Genomic DNA, 25,509 nt, shown 5'->3' with positions numbered 1-25,509 from the left:
ATCACAAACATATTAGTTTGTAAGGAATACCTATATAATACATAGGTTTAAATTTTAAAATGATTTTATCTAAAACCCACTATAAAATAAGTAATAAAGCTAGCTTTACTAAAATACAAGAAAAAACTACATAGGATGACTACTTCCTACCTTCGGGCTAGGCGATACAACTCAACATTGGTTAACTTACAATTTAGCTGATTTTTTTTTGTAGCGCAGATACTTTCCAATTCAAAACTGTCCGTGCTGCAGCTAAGTTTTAATTTTTCTTGTTAATTGGATAAAAGCAAAATGTAAAAGATACAATCTTTTCGCCTCATAACTCATACCTCATAACTTTTCCAATAAATTTTCTTTGCTGTTTTAATTTTTGGATGTTTTGAAGTGACACTTTTAGCATTAACAAAGACCACGGATTTTCTATTTAAGTGACAAGGGGTTGGGGGCGAGAAGGGAGGAAATGGGGGGTGTGAGGGGTTTTGAGACATATAAATAAAGTATCACATATCACTGCTTGTGCTTTTTATTACCTAACCTAATCTTTTTAAAAACAAATAGTGTAAAATCATTTAGGAGCGAAGTATTTCTAAAATTTGTCCGTCTGTCCATAGCTCTTGTCATAAATTTAAGCACGTTAGAATCGTCCTATATCGATTTCAAACCTTGCATGAAAGAAGTACGTATGCATAAAAAGCATTGACAACATACATTGTTCTATATTTCAATAGTGATGAGTCCTAGGCTTGTTAGGCATAATTCTTTAATCTTTAAAGTATAAATGTAGAATATGGTAAATAAATATATTAACGACGTCGCCCATAGCTAGTAATTAGTAACTAAAGATTCAAAGGGTAAGAAGAGGACATGAAAATAGCAGAAAACCATCCCATTATCTGCATTAAGCTTTTCCAAACTTTTAAAAACACCTCATTCGTTGCCTTAAAAGCTTTGGATACTAACATTTTTTTTTTAATTTGTGATTTTTATATTTCACCAAAAATATCAAGATTTCAAACAAGTTTTTTTTTCAGGGATCTAAGATGATAAGACAATGGCCGATAAATGGATGTACAATGTGCATCCCCATTGATGATACACAAAATTACCACTACTGCAGATTGAAATTAATGGTTTGAACCCCTGAACACCCATCCTAATGAATCAACCAATTCAATAAAGTCCCCAAACTTTATAAAACTTTGGGGACTTGTTTAATAAACAGCCCATTGTCCCCTCTATCACAGTATTTTTTTTGTGAAATTGTGTCAATAGGGGTGGTGGGGGGGGGGGGGTGCTTCCTACTTCCCATTCTTAAGAGTAATCTTAGGAAATGGAACTCAAAGGGGGAATCTATATTCTATGAAAATTATAATCGCGACGTAAAATTGAAATTACTACATACGGTATCACAATGATTTCGAAGGTGCTTTGACTTTTGTGTCAGAACCTAAATTGGAACATAGTGCATTTTATTACCCTAGGTTAGGTAACTTCATTTCACTTTTCAATAAAATCTAAAATGCAGCCGTTTTTGAGAAAATTAGATTTGAAAATTTCAAGTTAAATTTTTATCCCCTAGGAGTTATCGAATAATCATGACAAGAAAAGCAAAGATTATTGATTTAAAATTTTGAACAACTTTGCTTTTATAAAGTCTTTCATAAAACATCTCTATATATGATTTATTTAAGGCTGAATTTCCGTGACCTTAGCAAAGCAACTGATAAAAATGGCCATTAATTAACTCCCTTCAGGAGTGGTTTTATGTAGAACTTTATAAAAGCAAAGTTGTTCAAAATTTTAAATAAATAATCTTTGCTTTTCTTGTCATGATTATGCGATAACTCCTAGGGGATGAAAATTTAACTTGAAATTTTCAAATCTAATTTTCTCAAAAACCGCTGCATTTTAAATTTTATTGAAAAGTGAAATGAAGTTACCTAACTTAGGGTAATAAAATGCACTATGTCCCTATTTAGGTTCTGACACAAAAGTCAAAGCACCTTCAAAATCATTGTGGTATAGTCAATCAATCACTAAATATGACATTTTAGGTACGACGATGGCCAATCTGAATCACTTTTGATTCCTGTGACGTCATAAAAATGAGGTATTCTCCATTTCTCATCTCCCTCATTTTTATGACGTCACAGAAATTAATAGTGGTACAAAACTGGTGCTGATTGGGCTTCGTCTTTAGTTTCTTGAATAAATAGCAATATATGTCTAATGTACTCTAATAATGGTAGAGGGCGACATTGGACTGTAAATTATACTGGTACCCAAAGTTTTAAATAACGTTCTTTATTTGTTGGCTTCAAAACTGAGAGTACTTTTATTGAATTTTGATTGGTTGGTTGAAACTAGCATTATTCAAACTTTCAACAAATGACTTTAATCTACAGAAGGAGTAATTTTGTTTATCATTATCGTGGATCAACATTAATTTTTCGTCCATTGTCTTATCCCTTAAGATCCCTACATAACATATAGACAAAACCTTGGGATCATGTTACTTGTAGGTGCAGCGCTGCACCTACAAGCAACATGTTTAACTTTGCTAAACCTACAAGTAACATGTTAAAGGGAGATAAAAAAAAGGAGATAGGCAGACAATGTTAGTTATATTTTTATTGAAAATAAGCTTTTTAGTCATTTCTAAAGAACTTCAAAACCCAAAACAACATCCTTCATCTTGAACCAAATTAAACCAGAACCTTCTTACAAAGTTATTTGGATGAATACATGTGGAGGGATCGCTATAATGGTAATGCATTTTACAATTTGTGCAACCAGATTGCTATTCAATATCATGTGTAATTATTTAATAATATTTTTGCATATATTCAAAACCATTACTAATAAATGTTTAGCTAACGAATTAATCTTAATTGCTTCTATTTATAATTATATTAGTATCTCTATAGGGAATGGAGGGGGGATATTGCTGCACCTACAAGTAACATGTATGAGTTTGATAAACCTACAAGTAACATGTGATAAGCGCTGCACCTACAAGTAACATGATCCAAACCTTGTTATTTCTTGCTGTGCTACTAAAGTGTAACTCCTATATAAGCACTTAGCTTTATAAAGCAAAGAGCCCTAAGTGAAATCCTTAAGTGAATTGTATATAGAGCATTTATTTATTTGTGGGAGGGGGGGGGGGGATATCTATACATCCATTATCCACCTATATATCTATTATCTACTTATCTATCTATCTATTCTATGTATTATTAGTCGAGAAGCTACTCTATAACTTTAAATTGTCCAATTTAATTGATTTTGTTCTATTTACTTGATTTTTAGATTCCTGATTTCAAGGACGCAAGGAACAATGTTATAAGCAATGTAAAAAATACTTGTTTACAAGTCTTGATTCTTTAATAACAAAAGCGTTTTTACTCTATAATTGTTAATGCTCGTTTGTTTGACTATTTAATGTTCTGAGCTTTGCGTTAAAGGATGTTGTCATCCTTGCTATTATCTATCTATTGGTATTTATTATTTCTATATGTCTTAAACAAATAAATGATATTATTAACGGATATGTAAAGGAATTTTTGAGCAGCTGCTCGGCAAATATTTTTTCCTAAAATCATTATAACTGTTTAGAATACAGGTCACTTTGCCAATAGAGGAGGGGGGGGGGGGTTGCTTTGCTTTCAATGCGTTGTGGGGCAACCCTCCCCCTCCCGCTCCTTCTACACTTTTTCTTCGGGCTTTTATAACTCTACAAATAGTCTAAAACCACCCCTTGTCCAAAACTAAACTTTCCTGAATAATAAACACAGTAAAAGTGTCTGACTGATTATGACGTAACAAAAAAAATAGCCAATGAGAGGCCACTATAAATTTTACCATTGGTCAATAATAACCTCTCATTGGCTAATTTTTTTTGTTACGTCATAATCAGTCAGACACTTTTACTGTGTTCTGAATATTGTGAAAAGATCGTTCCAGCCTTTTCTAAGATCTTTTCAAACATATTTAATATACAGATTACACACAAATTAGTACTTTAAATTTGATATAACCTTTTTAATACTACTGCATGTATGTAAAGATCTCATAAACGACTGCACCGAAAACCTTATAATTTCCAGAAAAAATATTGCATTCGTCTCCAGATAATGAGGGGATGAAGTCTTTAGCTGGAGCTTACTATCTTCGGGCTATCTTAAAACAAACTTAACCTATCCTATTCTTGAAAGTTAATTCTTTCTCTATAAGAGTACCCTATGGGGGCATCGCTAAAATAGAAGGCTAGGTGCCCTGCCCTCTGAAATTTTCTAGTCCAGATAATGTAAATCCTGCCAAAAAAACAAGTTCTCTGAAAGTTATGGGCAATAGATAAAGCTGTGTATTAGATCTTACCAGACAAACATACTTCTTTAGTACAGAAATAATCATAGTAAAAATCTTATTTAAATTTTCATTGCTTCGCTTCAAAGCGACAATATTATGCTTGTTCTTGTTCTGTAAGGGAGGGGGGGGGGAGGAAAGTTGAAAATGTAGAATCTTTCAACAAATAATTAACGTGGAACAACATTTTCATGAAATATTTACCTAAAAGTTGGAAAATTCAGATTTATTATGTCGATAATATAACAATAACGACCACTTTTATAGCATTCATTAATACCAAATAGTCGACATAAAAATGTCTTCGAAAATTATTATGTGTATCTTAAAGATGTTATTTTATTTAGTTATTTGTCTTATAACAATTGTTTTAAAATGATGATTCATAGAACGATAAGCACAAATATTTATATATTTTTTTTGAAATGTACTCTATATTTTTTCGTTTTCATTGTTCTATCTGAGCTGGATCTTTAAATCATTTTAGTGGTGTGCCAGATCGGGGTGCGCCGAATTTCAGCCGAACACAGCGCGGCATTTAAAAGAATGCTGTGCTCTCATTGGTGGAAAGTTGGCTTACCCCGATCTGGCTCACCACTAAAATGATTTAAAGATCCAGCTCTGATTTCTTGAGTTTCGCTTCGATAGATGCTGTCATCCTTGATTCCTATTTATTTTAAATCGATTTAAGCATATTATTTATTTAAGGGGAGTTTATATGGGAAACTTGTTAATTTAAAACAATAAATACAGTGTGTTTTTATTATGAGAACTTTTTTGAAAGCAATTTTACCCCACTTATAGTTATCAGAATTTAATGATTAATGGCTTATTTTCTTCGTTTTTTAAGGCAATTAATAGAACAAGAAAAAAATATTTCAGTTTTTATTTAAAAAGTACAGTAAAATCTAAAATTCAAAACTTAGGTGTCAACATCTAAAAATGGTTTTAGCGCATTTTTCTTATGCTCAAATAATCAACCTTTTGCAAGAATGGCTGCTAAACACTTCAGAGTTGAGATATAGAGCTAAAAATTGTACAGATACTATTAGGGACATGTACTAGAACATATCAAAGTTTGAAGGTCATATCTCAACCAGGGAGGGAGTACTGGCCCCCCAAAGTCGACTACAGAAAATCCATTTTTTTAAGAAAAATGCGCTAAAACCATTTTTATATGTTGACACCTAAGTTTTGAAATTTAGATTTTACTGTACTTTTTAAATAAAAACTGAAATATTTTTTTGTTGTTCTATTAATTGCCTTAAAAAACGAAGAAAATAAGCCATTAATCATTAAATTCTGATAACTTTAAGTGGGGTAAAATTGCTTTCAAAAAAGTTCTCATAAAAAAAACACACTGTATAAAAAGACTAGATCCAATATCACGTAAAAAAATAGAAAACTGTGTAGGAACTACCCGACCACATTATTAGTTAGTAAGTGTTCACATTTTTTATTCCTAAATATAACAAGCCAGCTATAGATAGTTGAACCTATATGTTTTGCTTAGTGGAATTATATTGTCCATGAATTGGCTATCTAGAGAAATAAATCTATTGGTAAAAGAAGTTTTGTGTATTGATTTCAATAATACAAATTTTTACATGAGTAGCATCTCTATAAATTCTTTATTCCCTTACTGATTCCTTCACTGACTAACTCTCTTACTTTTTCTTCAGATATGCTTCCTGTATTTTTCCTGACCTCTTGAACCAAATATAACCTAACCTAAACCAACAAGAAATCGCACCGGCCCCTTATATAACAAGGATGACAACATCCATAAAAGCGAAGTTCTGAAACTGTAGGACAAACAGACTTAAACACTTGAATAGTGTCAGAACTGAATAATCAGAATATAAATGTATAAGAGTCGAAGCAAAATTGTAAGTAAATTTGTTGAAAACTGCTTTATACAGGATAATGTTTATGGACATACTTACCTATTTAGGACTTGATTATAGAGTTGCTTCGCTTATAACATTATACTTTGTTGTCCCAGGAATCAATATACCAAAAATCAGATCAATCGGAAGATTAGATCACATAAAAATTTGTTGTTAAAAAAGTAGAAAAATGAACATGTTTAAAATGGACATACGGACATTCTGGTAATGATTATAGAGTTGCTACGCTTTCTAAATCGTACCTAACTACTACAGGAATCATCATGCAAAATTTGAAATCAATAGGACAATTCTAACATGCCTAAATTAACGAAAAAAGCTATCCGTTACGGACATACGTACGGACGGACGGACGGACGGACCCTAATTATAGAAAAGCTTTGCTTTTAAAAAGGAAAGACGAGGTTTTTTTTGGTCAATTATGCACTTAAAGTTTGCCAATTATCCTAACGAAAGGACGAACCAACTTTAGGAAACATTATAGAACATGTAAGTTGTATGGCTGTCTGGTTCCTCTAAAATCTCGTAAGCGGCTAGACCAATAAATTCACAATTGTTTGGAAAGTTTATATTAACGGTCCACAGGGGAGTATAAAGTAGTGAGTAGCTGTTCTACTTACTAACAACAAAGACTACTTTCAAAATGGCATAAAAATAAGATACTCATATTACAAGTGTTATTTTCTATTAGATTAATTCACAAAAGAATTTAGGGACGTGCACACGAAAAGAGGGGGGGGGGGGGTTAACTTATTACCCCTAGAATTGCCTCTCACGTGCAAAAAAAAATATTTTTTAAATCCTAACGAAGATTTATGAAATTTTGATGGGGAGGGGGGGGGGTGGTTACAACTTCCCTCCTGATTAAGATTATCCCCTCCCCCATCATACTATGTGCACGCATATAAAAGATTTTACCATTTATTATTCTTTTTTAGTAGCGAAGCTACTCTATAATTCATAATGTCCGTCCGTCTGTCCGTCTGTCCGTCTGTCCGTCTGTCCGTCCGTAATTAATGAATTGGGGGAAACGTGATTTTCTCGGCTCCTATAAAAGATAGAGAGCTGAAATTTTTTGACAACATTCCCATCATTAAGGAGCACAATTAACTATAAAACATCAATAGCGGTCAGACTGCTTTATAGCAGGTTTTAGGCTATTTTTTATATTTTCCAAATTTTCCCCATATCTTTGGTGTTTATGGTCCGATTTTCAAAATTTTTTCAGTTAAAGATATCAAAATTAAATTTCCGGTCATTTGAAGAAAACAACAATGACGGTCAGACTGCCTTTTTGCAGGTTTTTGGCTATTTTTATATTTTTCACATTTTTCTCCATATCTTTGGTGTTTATGGTCCGATTTTCGAAATTTTTTCAGTTAAAGATATCAAAATTAAATTTCCTGTCGTTTGAAGAAAACAACAATGACAGTCAGACTGCCTTTTTGCAGGTTTTTGGCTATTTTTATATTTTTCACATTTTTACCCATATCTTTGGTGTTTATGGTTCAATTTTCATAAATTTTTCAGTTAAAGATATTAAAATTAAATTTCTGGCGTTTTATGAAAAGAAACAATGGCGACCAAACTGCCTTTTAGCAGGTTTTTGGCTATTTTTATATGTTGATATATTTCCCCATATCTTTGGCATTTTTGGTCCAATTTTAAAACTTTTTTGCATTGACAGTTTCAAAATATTTTTTCCCATTGTTATGTGCATCTAGTATGTAATTTACTTTAACCATCTTCATCATACAAAATAAAACAAGGTTTCATGTTTATTTTCTCCAATAAATCTATTATTGATTTTAAATCTACTTCTACGTATTCCCATCCACAATTTTTGTGCTTCGCTACTTATGGATGTTGTCATCCTTGTTTATTTATATTTTATAAGGGATACTCAAGAATTTAAGAAAGGGTATAAAAGCTGAAAATATATATAAGTATCACAGCAGTAAAAAAAGGAATTTGAAAATGCTGTTTTTATCAAGTGTATTTATTTTAACATTCGCAGGAGGAAATTTTCGATACCCCCCCCCCCCCCCTGAAAATCATCACGCCCTTATAAGTCATACCCTCTGGTAAAAGCCTGTGCCCGCCACTGAATTTTAATCCCACTTATCTATTCCTATTTTATTAGGAAAATAATTTGATATTTATTTATCTTTTATTTCTTTGTGTTAGTTAACATATTTATGTTTTATCACAACCGATAAATTAATGTACATCCCTAATGATGATTTACAAATTACCCCTTCTGAAGATTAAAATTGGTGGTTGAAACGTTCGAACAGACAACTTATGAAGCAACCAATCAAAATTCACTAAAGTCCAAAAGATGTTAAGCCAATGAATATGGAAACGTTATTTTAAAACTCTCTCTCTCACTCTCCGGTTCATAAAGATACAATAGGAAATACACAAGGATGACAACATCCTTAAAAGTAAAGCTCTTAAATCAGAAGGTAGTACAAACAAACAATAACTGTTTTGGTGTGTTAGAACTTAACAAGCAGAACATTAATTTTTAAGTCAAAATAATTAAAAGTTGCCTAATACATGATACTACATTAGGACGCGACGTTGAAGGATGTTTTGTTTATATTATTGTACCTTGTTGTCCTAGAAAGCTTTATTCCAAAAATCAGATGAATAGGACAATAAGATGTTGTAAAAAGTTACAAAACCAGCATGTTTTAAATAGGCGTTTGGTCTTTCTGGTATCGATTATAGAGTTGTTACGCTTTCTAATAAAACACCACCGTGCCGTTTTGTTGAATTGCTAATGCGGTTCATGTACGGAATTGACTGCACATCTTCAAATATAGGTTAAGCCCTTTGTTATGGACATTTACTATAGAAGCGAGGCAACTGTTTGTCTGTCTGTCAGTATATCGCTTAGGAGTTTTTTGGTAAATTATTGATATAACTGTATTTTATTTAAAGCGAAGCTTTTTAAAATTTAGGATCAGTCGGCCGTCCAGAACATATAAAATGAAGCATTCTATCAATTTCAAACTTTGCATGACGATTCCTGTGAAATAAAGAACAATTTTTATACCACATAAACTAAAAAATCATTACCATAGAGTACCATTCAAATATCAACTTTTTACATGCTTTAATTATGATTTTTAGAACTTTTAGGCTCTATATTATTGCCAAGCATTTCATTAAAGTTGATTTACAACTCTGCTTTATTTAATACTGTGATATTTTTTTACATGATGAGATGATAATTTCTAAGACGATAAGGAACACTTTCTCTAAATTCAAGTAAGAGGCAAGGGTGTTCCTTTATGGCATTTACTATTCAAGTTAATTTATTGATTTTTTAAGACTTTTAAATTGTTTTACTTTCATTTAGAAGAGTTTCTCTTTTATGGATTTTATCATCCTTGATAACCATAAAATTAGGTCGATTAACTACGGTTTTTACGGGAGCCTCTTTTTGGTCCAGGATATGATTTTATAGACGGGTTAGCAACCAGACCCCCCTCCCCCAATCATAAAATTTAAATACCCATTATAAATCATTCTAATTGTAACTCCTGACAATAGACATAATATGTCTAGATGGTCCATCTTACCCAAAAACTCGTTAAACTTAAAAAAAACTTAGCAGGCGAACACATTTGTTTGTTTTTTTGCATTCAAGTAATACAAGTAAGGAAATTTTTCGAGGATATAATTTCTAGAAAGCCAATTACTAAACTAGGAAATACATTTTTAAACGATAAAATTTACCCAAGAAAAGCTGAATCATAAGAAATACAACATTTCATAGCTAACTCATTAGGTGACAAATGAAAAAAGCATAAATGCATAACTTCAACCAATAACATTATCGGTTTGTTCTTCCACTGTTATCCTATTGGCTGATTTAAGAGTATATCTCTATATTTTCCTGACTTATTTTTGGTGACAGGGTTATTGCACAAAAAGAAAAAAACATCATGGCGTTTTCTAATGTTTAATAATATAAGCCAACGGCATCTCGATCTAATGTCACCATTAGCCATTTTTATGTAATACCATATAGTCGACATAAATGTTAAAATTTTTTTGACCTTACAAGTATTCCAGGCTTGATTAGGATAGGGAGAAATTTGTATATTTGTTAATGATTGAGGGAGGAGGTCTTATTACCCTTCCTAATTTATTAAAAGCGAAGCTTTTCTATAATTAGGGTCGGTCCGTCCGTCCGTAACGGATAGCTTTTTTCGTTAATTTAGACATGTTAGAATTGTCCTATCGATTTCAAATTTTGCATGATGATTCCTTTAGTAGTTAGGTACGATTTAGAAAGCGTAGCAATTCTATAATCATTTCCAAAATGTCCGTACGTCCATTTTAAACATGTTGATTTTTTTACTTTTTTAAATAGCTTTTTTCGTTAATTTAGGGATGTTAGAATTGTCCTATCGATTTCAAATTTTGCATGGTGATTCCTGTAATAGTTAGGTACGAGTTAGAAAGCGTAGCAACACTATAATCATTACCAGAATGTCCGTACGTCCATTTAAAAAATGTTGATTTTTTAATGATTTTTAACAACATATTTGTATGTTACCTAATTATCCGATTGGTCTGATTTTTGATATACTGATTCCTGGGACAACAAAGTACAATATTATAAGCGAAGCAACTCTATAATCAAGTCCTAAAAATGTAAGTATGTCCAAAATCATTATCCTGTATTAAGCAGTTTTTCAACAAATTTAATTACAATTTTGCTTTGACTCTTATACATTCGCATTCTGAATTCAGTTCTGACATTATACAAGTGTTAATGTCCGTTTGTCCTACCGTTTCAGAGCTTCGCTTTTATGGATGTTGTCATCCTTGTTTTAACCTATTTGTTAGTTATAAGTTAGTTTTAGCATTGTCATAAAACCTAATTATTAACATTAACATGCTAAATTCTTGGAAGCGTGGCTATTTTATTGTTAAGGTCTGTACGTCAAAACGTCATAACAGGGCGGTTTGTTAGCCAGAGAAGGACTCTAACTGGTACAAAAAGGTTGTAGCAAAGTTTTTCTTTGAATATACCTATAAATTTTAAGTAAATTGCATTTTTTATCTAAATGAAAATTCTATATTTTGTCAGCCATAGTAACTCTTATTCAGTGCAAAATAGTCGATATAAAATATTGAAACTCTAGTCGACAAAGCTTATAGAGTTATGGTGTTCCATTTTTCCGTTGGTTCATAAAAATACTCACATATCATAACAAGGGGATGAGAACTTTTAGAAGAACAAGGATGACAACATCCGTAAAAGCTAAGCCCTGAAATCAGACCGCAAGATAAACCAACATTATCCACACTTGTAGAGTAAATTATTATAATATAATTAATAATAGAATAAAATAGTTCAATAATTGCTTAAATACATAACACTGTTTAAATACATACCTTAATTTTTAGTACTTGATTATAGAGATGCTTTGCTAATAACATTGTACCTTGTTGCACTTCATTAATATTCCTAGAATTAAATGAATAGGATACGAAATATGAACAGTCGGACGTAAGGACCAACTTTTATTATAGAAGAAAAGTTTCGCTTATAGCATTTTATTAGGGAGGCGGGGATTTTTGCGGTCAAATGGATTATTAAGAAAATGGGCGGAGTTAATAATTTTAGCTTCCTGTGCTTTCGTGCATGCTGGCTCATCAAAGATAATAAATATTGTGACCCATTCACCTTTTGAAAGGCGAATCTTTTTAACAATTAGGCCGGCCGTATTTGTTCACAAGCACTAACGGACAGCTTTATTTTAGGCATTTAAAATCACTCTAATTAAATTTTTTTTTAAATTTAAAACAATTTTAAAGTTTTTTTAATGCTGTCTTATAAATAGTAAAAAAAAGTTTCCCTCTAAAAAAAAACCTGGGCGTCGTTACTTGATTACATTTGTCTACAAATTAGTTTACATAAAAAAAAACATATTTAATCCCCCAAAATATTTAAATCCCCTATTCTTTTGTAACCTGTATTACATAATTAATAAGTAGATTATAATTTTTTAATCTTTAGTAGCGTAACCTCTCTTTGACTATGGGCTGTCCAACAGACTAATATTTTCCTTTTAATCCTTCAAAAATGTTTTGGCTTCGATATTTTGGATGTTATTATTTTCGGTTTGCCAACAGTTTAGTTGGTCCCGAGGGACAGGAGGCCAGGGCCAAAATACTGGTATTGATTTTATTATTCATCTTATTATTCGAAGAAAATTGTCTATAATACGATATGATACATGGTTTTTCAGTACGACTCATAATTGGTTCTAATTCAGCAGATGTTAATATGGAACACAGTAATAGTGTCTGACTGATTATGACGTAACAAAAAAAAATTAGCCAATGAGAGGCCGTTATTGACCAATGGTAAAATTTATAGTGGCCTCTCATTGGCTAATTTTTTTTGTTACGTCATAATCAGTCAGACACTATTACTGTGTTCGTTAATATGTACGTTTGGAAGCCATACTGGAATTTCTTTTGTTGAATTTCTTGACCACATTAGAAAGAAAGGAAATGAAGATTAACGGGGGTGGGGAGGGGCTTAAACCCAGAAGCCGAGATTTATGGCTACTTAAGTTAAGTTTATTTGGGGGGGTGGGGGGGGGGGGGGGTGGTTCGGGAAATTTTATACGACAAATTTTATTAAAGGGTAAAATTAGAGAGCTATAATAAATGTGTCTATAAAACAGCAAATTTAAAAAGCGTGCTAAAATAGATATTATTGTGTCAAAGAAAATCTTCACAAAAAGTTTCTGAAGCTAATATAATACTTAAACGAGAAAAAAATTCTTATATATTTGATTATAGATGAGAAATATACTTTTTTTTCTACCCTTTTTTTTGTTTTTGTTTGGTAATCAAGATCTCGCTTAACGACTTAAACGTGCATTTTAGGGATACTTTTCATTGGTTTAGGTAGCATACCTTTTAAATTCAGAGCCCCATCATGGTTAGGGCTCACCCACTCGTAGGTATAAAATCAATAAACATACTATTCACATTAATAGTTTTGGTTATTGGGGGGAAAAGTTTGATTTTTTGACATTATATAAACACTATTAAAGATTGAGGAAGTTCTGAATACTTTGATTTCACATACCTTTTCCCAGGTTCTCTCATAGCTTTCCATCAGGGATCTTAAGGGATATGACAATGGATGATAAATTAATGTACTTAATGAAGTCGTGTTGCTAAAAACATCTTCCAGTATGGCTTAGAAACCGATTAATATCCGCTGGATTAGATCCGGTTCTCAGCCACACTGAATAATCATGTTAAGCATCATATTACAGAAAATATTCCACGAATATTAGAATAAAAATCATAATATTAATTCTAGTTTTTTAGCCATGGCCTTCGGCACTTCGGGATGTTGTCATCCTTGTTTATTTTACCCTTGTTATGTAGTATATAATTTATTTTCTTTGATTTCATTAAACAATTTGTAAATTCATAATTATGCAGCAACTCTAAATAAAAACAAGAATGACATATTACAAAAATAGCGTATTAATACGTATTTATAGTAAAACCTATAATACCTTGTTTATTAGCAGATTCGGATCATGGAAAGAAAACAAAGTCATTCCTAATTAGGACAGAAGTCACTGGAAATTGGTCTAAGGAAGGCTACTTATGTCCTTCATCTAACAAAATCTAACTTAAGGGAGGTGACTTATGTCCTTTGTCTAACAAATTCTTACATTAGGAAGGCTGCTTATGTCCTTCATCTTGCAAAACATAGCTTCTCTTTCCTTCACATAGCAAAACCTCACAAAACATAGCATTTTTGTCCTTCACATAGCAAATTCTTGCAAAACATAGCAAATTCTTGCAAAACATAGCAAATTCTTGCAAAACATAGCAAATTCTTGGAAAACTTAGCTTTTCTGTCCTTTACATAGCAAATTCTTGTAAAACATAGCAAATTCTTGCAAAACATAGCAAATTCTTGCAAAACATAGCAAATTCTTGCAAAACATAGCAAATTCTTGCAAAACATAGCAAATTCTTGCAAAACATAGCAAATTCTTGCAAAACATAGCAAATTCTTGCAAAACATAGCAAATTCTTGGAAAACTTAGCTTTTCTGTCCTTCACATAGCAAATTCTTGCAAAACATAGCAAATTCTTGCAAAACATAGCAAATTCTTGCAAAACATAGCAAATTTCTCCAAAACATAGCAAATTCTTGGAAAACTTAGCTTTTCTGTCCTTCACATAGCAAATTCTTGCAAAACATAGCAAATTCTTGCAAAACATAGCAAATTCTTGCAAAACATAGCAAATTCTTGCAAAACATAGCAAATTCTTGCAAAACATAGCAAATTATTGGAAAACTTAGCTTTTTTGTCCTTTAATAGCAAATTCTTGCAAAACATAGCATTAATGTCCTTTACATAGCTAAATCTTTCAAAATGCAGCTTTTCTGTCCTAAACATAGCTAAATGTTGCAAAATGTAGCATATTCTTGCTATTTAGACCTCCCATTCCTGGGATCTTAAGCTTCAGGCAGGAAAACCTTACTGTTTGGTTATTGAATTGACAGGATTTCAGAACAATGGTATTAACTTTGATGTTTTATAACTCTGAATTTTTTCATCCATTTGAAATAGCCAGCTTTTTGTTAATAAATGTGAAAACTAAAAATGCTTTTAAATTTAGTGATCAACTAACTGCTATGCTAGAGACATATTAATGGAAAGAGGGGAAAGTCACCCCACCCTAATTTTTATTTCATTTTTCTAGGGCAATTTATCTTAAGAATGTGGTAGTACTCTTCCCCCAAATAGCTTTAAACCTTTATTGGTCTCATACGAAGATAAATTGTAAAAGAACCATACAATTACTATAATAGCATAGTAAAAAAATATTTTTAAAAAAAAGATAGCTTTTGATAATAAAGAAATAAGTAAAAAAAAAACTGTTTGGCTAGGTGGCTAGTTGGGCGTTTACGGCATGGGTCGGAACACACACAAAGACCATAGACTATGTATGCTTAGATTTGTAAGAATTTTGATTTATTGTTGCCTGTTGGTGTTTTATTTTAAACTATCGGCTACGCCCCTAGAGGTCTCCAGGAGTACTTGAGGTGGATGTGGTTTGAATTCAACCCTTCCATTTTTATATTATTTCTAAAATGAAAAAGTAAAAAACAAATTACTCCTTCCCTATTTTCATTCGATTTTTTAAAGGGTTATTTTTTCAAGGAACGATTTATCTTAGGAGGACGGTGGTACCCTTCCCTAGAATAGCAATAAACCTACCCATGTCCTGTAAGAAGCTACACTATAAAAGTGAACCATATCGGTTCAGCGGTCCCTGATTATTTTTTTTTCTTAAAATCTTTTATATTACATATTCTATATTTGTAAATTGTCTTTGATGTTAAACATTTTTGACCCATGCCGTCACATAAAAATCACGCCAAAATCAGGAGTTAAAAGGGATAACACAATGGATGATAAATCAATTTACATAATTAAATAAAAAGTCTCCAAAATGTTGAGCACATAAATGAGAAATTGTTAAGATAAAACTTTGGGTACTGTGTAATAATCCAAGGAGTGAGTGTACATTGAGCTGCTTATTACACTGGTCTCCAAAGTTTTATAGTAACGTTTTCTTATTCGTTGGCTTAATCTTAGGGAAATATAATTGAATTTTTATTGGTTGGTACATTAAAATGAGTGTCTTGTCCATTAACGATTCAACCACTAATCATAACTTATAGAAGGGATAACTTTATGTTTAATCATTGAGGATTTACATCAACTTATTGACAATTGTCTTATCATTTTAGATCCCTGTTAATAGTAAACGATTCAACCTCTAATTATAACTTACAAAAAGGGTTAATTTTATGTTTAATCATTGAGGATTTACATCAACTTATCGACAATTGTCTTATCCCTTTAGATCCCTGTAAATAGTACGTTTTGCGAATATTATAATACTATTAAATATGGGGGGATGACCAATAACAGAGCTAAAGATATATTAATTTTCGAAATTTTTTACAATTAAATATATATGTTGAAAACTTATAAGGGATTATGAATTTTCTTAGTATTCATATAACTTAATACCAAAAAAATAAATTAGAATATTTCTTAATTCCAAAACTTTGTGTGATTAGATTTTAGTATCGGTAATTAACCAACCCCAGGTCGTGTTGGGTCAAAAGTCATAAGGGTGGCTCAATTTTGGAATTGATAAGCATGCTATCTTATTGACATAGAATTACATAAAAAAGTTGTCGCCAAATTAAGTTGCTAAGTTCTGTATTGATTTACGTTGATATTATAACAGGAGAAAATTTTGGTTGCAATTTCTCTTCGATTTTATTTGGTGGGCGATTTATCCAGTAAGAGGGGAGGGAATAGGTTAAAAGAATCGGGTGGGGGAGATCGTTATTTGGTGTAAGATACAAGTAATAATAAATCCATTGTAATGAATTCAAAATTTAAAAAAAACTTTGAAAATTGACCCACTCTATTCTTCATAGACCATACTTCGCAACAGCGCGGCGGACGGCATGATGTGTCAAGTTTTTTCTTCTTATTTTGAAAAGCTAGCTTTTACACAAGAACATATATTTTACTATCCTTATAATAAAAGTAACAGGATCTGTGTCTGTCTATCTGTATGTAGATCTTGTTAACTTCTTAACTAATAGGGTTTTGTACTTAGTTTAGCTTATTAGTTCTGGGATAGGTTATAGCTATTTTGGGGGAGGGTACCACCCTCCCAGGAGAATTCACCCCTGGTAAAAATTAACCAACCCCCCCCTCAAAAAAAAAATTTCTTTCATATTTTTTTTCTTTTTAAGACTGAAATAAAGAATAAGGTGAATAAACTTTCCCCCCTCCCTTCCTCTCCCCCTCCCACTTAGAGGTCTCTAGGGGCAGAGCAGCTAGTAGATCATTAAATTTTAAAGCATTTTTAGTTTTCACATTTATTAACAAAAAGCTGGCTTTTTTAAATGGATAAAAAAATTCAGAGTTATAAAACATCAAAGTTAATACCATTGTTCTGAAATCCTGTCAATTCAATAACCAAACAGTAAGGTTTTTCTGTCTGAAGCTTAAGATCCCAGGAATGGGTGGTCTAAATAGCAAGAATATGCTACATTTTGCAACATTTAGCTATGTTTAGGACAGAAAAGCTGTATTTTGCAAGAATTTGCTATGTGAAGGACTAAAAAGCTAAGTTTTCCAATAATTTGCTATGTTTTGCAAGAATTTGCTATGTTTTGCAAGAATTTGCTATGTTTTGCAAGAATTTGCTATGTTTTGTAAGAATTTGCTATGTTTTGCAAGAATTTGCTATGTTTTGCAAGAATTTGCTATGTGAAGGACAGAAAAGCTAAGTTTTGCAAGAATTTGCTATGTTTTGCAAGAATTTGCTATGTTTTGCAAGAATTTGCTATGTTTTGCAAGAATTTGCTATGTGAAGGACAGAAAAGCTAAGTTTTCCAAGAATTTGCTATGTTGTGCAAGAATTTGCTATGTTTTGCAAGAATTTGCTATGTGAAGGACAGAAAAGCTAAGTTTTCCAAGAATTTGCTATGTTTTGGAGGAATTTGCTATGTTTTGCAAGAATTTGCTATGTTTTGCAAGAATTTGCTATGTGAAGGACAGAAAAGCTAAGTTTTCCAAGAATTTGCTATGTTTTGCAAGAATTTGCTATGTTTTGCAAGAATTTGCTATGTGAAGGACAGAAAAGCTAAGTTTTCCAAGAATTTGCTATGTTTTGCAAGAATTTGCTATGTTTTGCAAGAATTTGCTATGTTTTGCAAGAATTTGCTATGTTTTGCAAGAATTTGCTATGTTTTGCAAGAAATTGCTATGTTTTGCAAGAATTTGCTATGTTTTGCAAGAATTTGCTATGTTTTGCAAGAATTTGCTATGTTTTGCAAGAATTTGCTATGTTTTGCAAGAATTTGCTATGTTTTGCAAGAATTTGCTATGTTTTGCAAGAAATTGCTATGTTTTGCAAGAATTTGCTATGTTTTGCAAGAATTTGCTATGTGAAGGACAGAATAGCTAAGTTTTCCAAGAATTTGCTATGTTTTGCAAGATTTTGCTATGTTTTGCAAGAATTTGCTATGTGAAGGACAGAATAGCTAAGTTTTCCAAGAATTTGCTATGTTTTGCAAGATTTTGCTATGTTTTGCAAGAATTTGCTATGTGATGGACCGAAAAGCTATGTTTTGCAATATTTTGCTATAATAAGGACAGAAAAGCTAAGTTTTGCAATAATTTGCTATGTGATGGACCAAAAACCAATTTTGTGCAAGATTTTGCTATGTGAAGGACCAAAAAGCTAGGTTTTGTGAGGTGAAGGGAGGCTACTTATGTCCTCAATCTTGCAAAATCTTTGTTAAGGGAGGCAATTTATGCCCTTCATCTAACAAATTCTCACTTAAGGAAGGCTACTTATGTCCTTCCTAGGAAGGTGACTTCTGTCCTTATTAAGGAATGACTTTGTTTTCTTTCCATGATCCGCAGATTCTAAAAGTTTCTAGCATATATGATTAAAACATTCAATGAACTTTCTAATAAAAGTAATTCTTATTTATTCATTAAGTTTATGTAGAAAAATGAAATAAAGTTTTTAATTGCATGCTTCTTTAGATGTCTTCGAGTTTTCACCCCCACCCTACTTTAAAAAAAAAATTAAGAGAAAAAATTTAGTTTTAATAAGAAAAGGTAGGTTGGAAGGAATGTCGTTACCTCCCCTCAAAATAGTTATAAACCTTCACAGGACCTAAAAGAAACTTCGCTTTAAAGGAAAATCACATCGGTCCAGCGGTTAGCGAGATCTTTGGTATAAACAGACACACAGACAGAAATCTTGTTACTAAAAATATCGGATCTACTGCAGTTCACGGTAAAATATTGCTGGTAACGAATATTGCTATAAATTTATGAATTTTAAAGGCTGCTAGCGGCCAAACGGCTGAACGTACAGATCATACCCGCACACCATTTTAGGCGGCATAAGAAGGCCTACAAATAATCTGGAATAGCCAAGATCCAATGATGCACAGGGAAAGCTTCACTGAAGAAAAACCGCGTAAAATTGGTCTTTTTCGCGCATTTCTGTGCACTGCGAGATAATTATGCATTTTTGATTTATAGCTATTCCAGATTATTTGAAGGCCTTCTTATGCCGCTTTAAAAGAAGCCTGCAAGAAATAACACGCTTTAACTGATGAAACGGTAAAATATTGCTGGTAACGAATATTGCTAAAAATTTATGAATTTTAAAGGCTGCTAGCTGCAAAACGGCTGAATGTACAGATCATGCTTGCACATTGTTTAAAGGAAGCCTGCAAGAAATACCCCGCTTTAACTGCTGAAAGACTGCCACAAGAAGACCCAATACCCCAAATTTAAAGCCTTAAGCTTCAATAACAAAAAAGTTCTAGGCATTTCAAAATAGCATTTTATGTACAATGGAATTTTTGAAAGATTTCCAATGCTCATAAAAGAAAAAACAATAATAAATTATGTCGCCTAGACACAAAATTATAACCTTATCTTTGTCAGAAACTTAGATTGCCTGTAACCGATTACATTTTTACAATAAAAACACCACATTTCATAGTCAAAATCTATGAAAAAAATCGATTTAAATTGCATTTTTAAACGAAAATCATAGCGGAAACAAAGGGGTAAACTAATACAAGCTTAGCTGTGATTGGTTGTTAAGCTGATTCAGCCTTCTGATTGGCTACAGTACATTCGGTACAATGCAAGTAAAACTTAATTGTTTTTAATGATTTTGACTCTAAAAATGGGTATTTTTATTGTAAAAATATAATTAGTTACTGGAAACCTAAATTTATGACAAAAATAAGCTTATAATTTTGTTTCTAGGCCACGTAGTTTAATTTCAAAATTTTCATTGTACATAAAATGTCATTTTAAAATGCCTAGAACTTTTTTGTTATAGAAGCTGAAGGCTTCAAATTTGGGGCATTTGCTCTACTTGTGGCAGTCTTTCAGCAGTTAAAGCGGGGTATTTCTTGCAGGCTTCCTTTAAACAATGTGCAAGCATGATCTGTACATTCAGCCGTTTTGCAGCTAGCAGCCTTTAAAATTCATAAATTTTTAGCAATATTCGTTACCAGCAATATTTTACCGTGAACTGCAGTAGATCCAAAATATCTGCTAATATTCGCTTTACCTGAAAGCTACTTTTTGGTCTATTGTGACTAGCCCTCCAGATAACAACAATTAATGTATATGTATAGATGTACAACCAAAACAACTACCTGGCCCAAGTTGTGGAGTCCTTTTTCGTCTGCTATCAAATTGCTCTCTGCTCATTTATAGCTGTATTTCCGACGCTATTGGCTGATATTCAAAGTCGGGACAAGGTACCCCCCCCCCGTGTTAGAGTAAAATATAGCTCGTGCACCCTCTATTCTTTTACTTGAATGTTGCAACGCTAGAATGTAGCGCAGCCAAGCGAAAATTATTGCATAAACTTTTTTTTTCAACATTATTCACATTTTTCAATTAATGAGTGAAGCTACTTTCAAACTTAAAGTTAAAAATCAAAATCTTAGAATTGGATTATGCATTTCAGTTAGGTTTACCTAAATCATAATAATTTCATCAAAAAATATCAAGCTTTCCTGTAAACAAGATATCTTCCTTTACTTCAGCTTGGATCATTTGGCAATTTCATTCAGTTAAAGTGCCTTGTCGCACACTAACCCCCCGCCCCCCCCCCCTTAATTTCTTAAGGTCAGTACAGGTTAGGCTATATGTTTGCAGGTCTAGGGCACAACAGGCATAGGCCCCATCAGGGAAAGGGTCTCCTGTAGAGGTTAGGCATAGAAAAAAGACTATTCTTCCTTATATTTAATTTATTTTAAAAATAAAGGAGGGGGATAGTTCAGTGCTCTGTAGCCACTTCGAGGGCGAGCACAGCATATTTTGTTATCGCTGTTTTGTAACCAAATTTATGATAAAAATTAGGACACCCTTAGTTGCACGTGTTTTATCCTTGTTTTATACGATGCAAAGGAAATATTATGTAAATTTCAGGGAGGAAGGGAACATTATACTATGTAAATTATACTTCTACACGAAGGCTAAAGTGTCGAAACTTTTTCCAACAATAGTTTTAGTCTACAGACGTAGTAGTATTCAGTATTTTTGTTAAAATTGTTAAGCAAAACTACTCTATAATTCACAATGACAGTAGAGAAACGACAATTTTCTAGGCTGCTAAACGATGTGTTAAAAAATATTTTATTCAATAATAGTACACATATAAGTTATACTAATTTGGAATGATGTCATCCTTAGGATCTATGCGTCCGTCCGTACGTCTGGATCGGATAGATTTTTTTCGTTAATTTGGGCATGTTAGAAATGTCCCATCGATTTAAAACATTGCATTGCATGATTTCTGCAGTTATTAGGTTCGTAGCAACTCTATATTCGTTATCGGAATGTCAGTAAGTACATTTTAAACTTCTTTAACAACTAATTTTTATGTAATATAAATATCCGATTAATCTGATTTTTGGAATACTGATTCCTAGGACAACAAAGTACAATGTTATAAGCGAAGCATCTCTATTATCAAATCAAAATGTAATGGTGTCCTGTATTTAAGCAGTTTTCAACAAATTTACTAACAATTTTGTTTCGACTTTTATACATTTATATCCTGATTATTCAGTTATGACACTCTAACAGTATTAATGTTCGTTTGCTCTACCGTTTCAGAGCTTCGCTTTTATGGATGTTGTCATCCTTGGGATCTACTGCAGTTCACGGTAAAATATTGCTGGTAAGCAATATTTCCAAAAATCTATGAATTTTAAAGGCTGCTGACTGCCAAACGGCTGAACGTACAGATCATACCCGCACACCATTTTAAGCGGCATAAGAAGGCCTACAAATAATCTGGAATAGCCAAGATCCAATTATGCACAGGAAAAGCTTCACTGAAGAAAATACGGTAAAATAGGTCTTTTTCGCGCATTTCTCTGCACTGTGAGATAATTATGCATTATTGATTTATAGCTATTCCAGATTATTTGTAGGCCGTCTTATGCCGCTTAAAACGGTGTGCGGGAATGATCTGTACGTTTAGCCGTTTGGCAGCTAGCAGTCTTTAAAATTCATAGATTTTTGGAAATATTGCTTACCAGCAATATTTTACCGTGAACTGCAGTAGATCCCATCCTTGTTTTACTTGTTTTTCCCCTTGCCATTTATGTCATTGGAAAGTTGGAAAAAAAATTTCCTAATGAGTCATTATAATAATCAATAAATTCCTTTTTAAAAAACAAAGTTACTCTAACTATTCTACACTGTGGATTAAATTGTTTAGAAAGATCTCGTAAACGGCTGGACAAATTGTTTCATAATTTTCAGAGAAACTTTGTATTGGTCCTGGACAGGTAATAGGTTTTCTCGTATTCATTCGAATCCGGTAGATAGGAACCGGTTCTCATCCATACGAAAAAACTATGTCTAGCATCGTATTATATCCAGTTTTCTACGAATATAGAAATGTACAAACATAAGATTAAAACCAGTTTTTTTAGCCGGTGCCTCCGGCACCTCGAGGCTAAAAAAACTAGTTTTAATCTTATAATTGTTCATTCTATATCCGCGGAAAGCCGTTTATAATACGATACGAGAAATAACTAATCTTGTACGGGGGACAACTCCAGAGGTTAGGTTAACGTTAGGTTTCCTTAAGTTAGGCTAGGTTATGTTATGTAACAACCCGCAGGGATAGGCCTTGCGCAGAGGTTAGGTCAGGTTAGGTTTTAGTTCGGTACTCCCCAATATGAAAATTTGACCCCCCTAAGTACAGCCAGGTTTAAGTGTGTTGTACTATAAGGACCTTTGACAATAAACTGGTATGGTTTTGGCATATTTTTCCTGACCTCCGCTGTCCTCGCCTAGGGTCTAGGCAACTATGGTATTTAGTATAAAGATTATATAAAGAGTTAAGACTCTAGGGGGCTAGGTGTCGCTTCGGGTACTAGGTAACTAGACCTCTCTTCACGCACCTTGAAACATACATACAATACTTATGATTGCGGTGTAAAGCGTCCATTCACCCATCAGACAACCAACTCTCTGAAATAAAGATTATATACCTTTACTGACTATATCCCAGGGCTCGGCAACCGCGCCTTCATTGCGAATAACCTCAAATTAAAATCCACTTGTGTGCCAAAATGTACTGAAAAGATGGATTGTCTGTTTAGGAAAAGGTTTGGACATCCAAATAAAGAAGCTTTACAAGTGTCTAAAAAAATCAGCCATGTGACGCCATAAAAATGAGGGATGAGAGGAGAAGTGGAAAAGAAACCCCCTAAAAAGAGATGGATAATCCCTCATTTTTATGATGTCACATGGCTGATTTTTAAAAACACTTTGTGAAGCTTTCCAGATGAATTTTAAAGTAATAATATGATAATTTCACTGAAAAGCGCAAATGACGAGCCCTGGTATATCATTCAGATAATGATAATGGTTTATTTCGCTTCTAATTAATACTTCATCCTTGTTATTTTACTTTTCTTTAAGAATCAAATAAATTTGATCGTTTAATCGATATATTTCTACCTAAAATTTTGTTCTATTCAAAAACAAATATATGGATAGTTGGATCTGAAGGGATAAGACCATGGCTGGTAAATTGATGTACATTCACAATTATGATACACAAAATTAACCCTTCTATAAATTACTATTAGTCAATCAACTTAATGAACAAACCAATCAAAATTTGATTAAATTCGCTAAAGTTGTTAAGCCAACGAATAAGAAATAGCTATTTATCGCATTGCATTATAAACAGCTTTCCGCGGATTACAAAATAAAAAAATGAAAAGTTGAACCAGAGGCCGAGTTCTTTATTTTATGATTTAAAAAAAAACATTTGTATAAAATTAACTGTAGTACGATGGCATACATGCTTTTTCAGTATGGCAGAGAAACGGTTATATTCCAGCGGAATAAACACTGGAATAAATATTCTTATTGCAATCAATGCTGTTTTGTTTATGAATCATACACTTTATCAATAATCATGTCTTTACAATACAACAAATTCTTATAATAAAGTAACAGGATGTTTATCTGTCTGTCTGCTTGTTTGTTTGTACCGAAGGATCTTGCTAACCGCTGAAACGATATGGTAGCTTTCATAGGTTCTGTAGGGTTTACAACTATTTCGGAGTAAGGAACCGCTCCAACCCAAGAAAAATCGCCTCTAGAAAAAATAACAACCGCCCCTCCCTATAAATTGGTTTTGAATTGGTAGAAAAAGGTAAAAATTTGTGCTTTTTAAACATTTCAAGGACCCAAATCAAGGATGTCTAAGCTTTTTATAAAGCGATACAATAAGGGGGTTTAAATGATTGAGGGGGATAATCTGATTTATCAAACAAAAATTTTAGTTGGGTAAAATAGGGGTTTCAAAGTTTGAGGGGTTAAACATCTCTTACCACCACTCTCTATTGGACGTCGATGTGTTTTAGATAATTAAATCATGTATGTTAATTAGGTGTGCTGAACAATATTGGTGAAATTTTAATCATTGGTTACATTGTTTGGACGTTGTTAATATACGCGGAGGGAATATGAATAGGATAGCCTGATATCTAGTTGCCGAAAGTGTACGCAGTTTCCTGAGTGTTTCCTCATCCTAGCTCAATATTTACTACTAGCTAAAAAAGCTTCAAACTTCAAAAAAAAAATCAAAATTTAAAAAATTCAAATTTATAATGTATATTGTATAAATCGTTTACACATTCAAATTTTGATTTTTTTAAGGGAAGTTTGAAGATTTGTAGCTAGTAGTAAATATTGAGCTAGGATGAGGAAACACTCAGGAAACTGCGTACACTTTCGGCAACTAGATATCAGGCTATCATGAATAATGTATCTGTTTCATAAAGTATTGATTTTTGTTTTCTATAAGAAATAAATAGGAATGTTTATATTACTAGTGGCCTCGACCCTAGCTCCTAGAACTATTCATCGCAAGAAAGGGTGGGAAATATCTAATATTTGCCAAAATTCTGGATCATGTAAAGAAAACGAAGTAGCAGGTTTCTTTGTATTTTCACAAATAGCTTTTCTCTTAATTGTAACCATTAACAGTTAACTAACCTAACAACCTATCAAAAGTTACTGTGAAA

General features: G+C 32.5%; 1 protein-coding gene across 1 annotated transcript in view; it reads right to left on the bottom strand.

Annotated features, from left to right (window-relative positions):
• LOC145330596 (uncharacterized) overlaps positions 1-25,509 on the bottom strand; it is a 147,286-nt gene that overhangs the window by 75,951 nt on the left and 45,826 nt on the right. The window lies entirely within an intron of this gene.

Source organism: Acartia tonsa, chromosome 10 (assembly GCF_053477335.1).
Source record: "Acartia tonsa isolate MP-2025a chromosome 10, ASM5347733v1, whole genome shotgun sequence".
NCBI classification, from domain to species: Eukaryota; Metazoa; Arthropoda; class Copepoda; order Calanoida; family Acartiidae; genus Acartia; species Acartia tonsa.
Note: the sequence above shows the minus strand (reverse complement) of the source record. Positions and strands in the feature narration are given on the sequence as shown.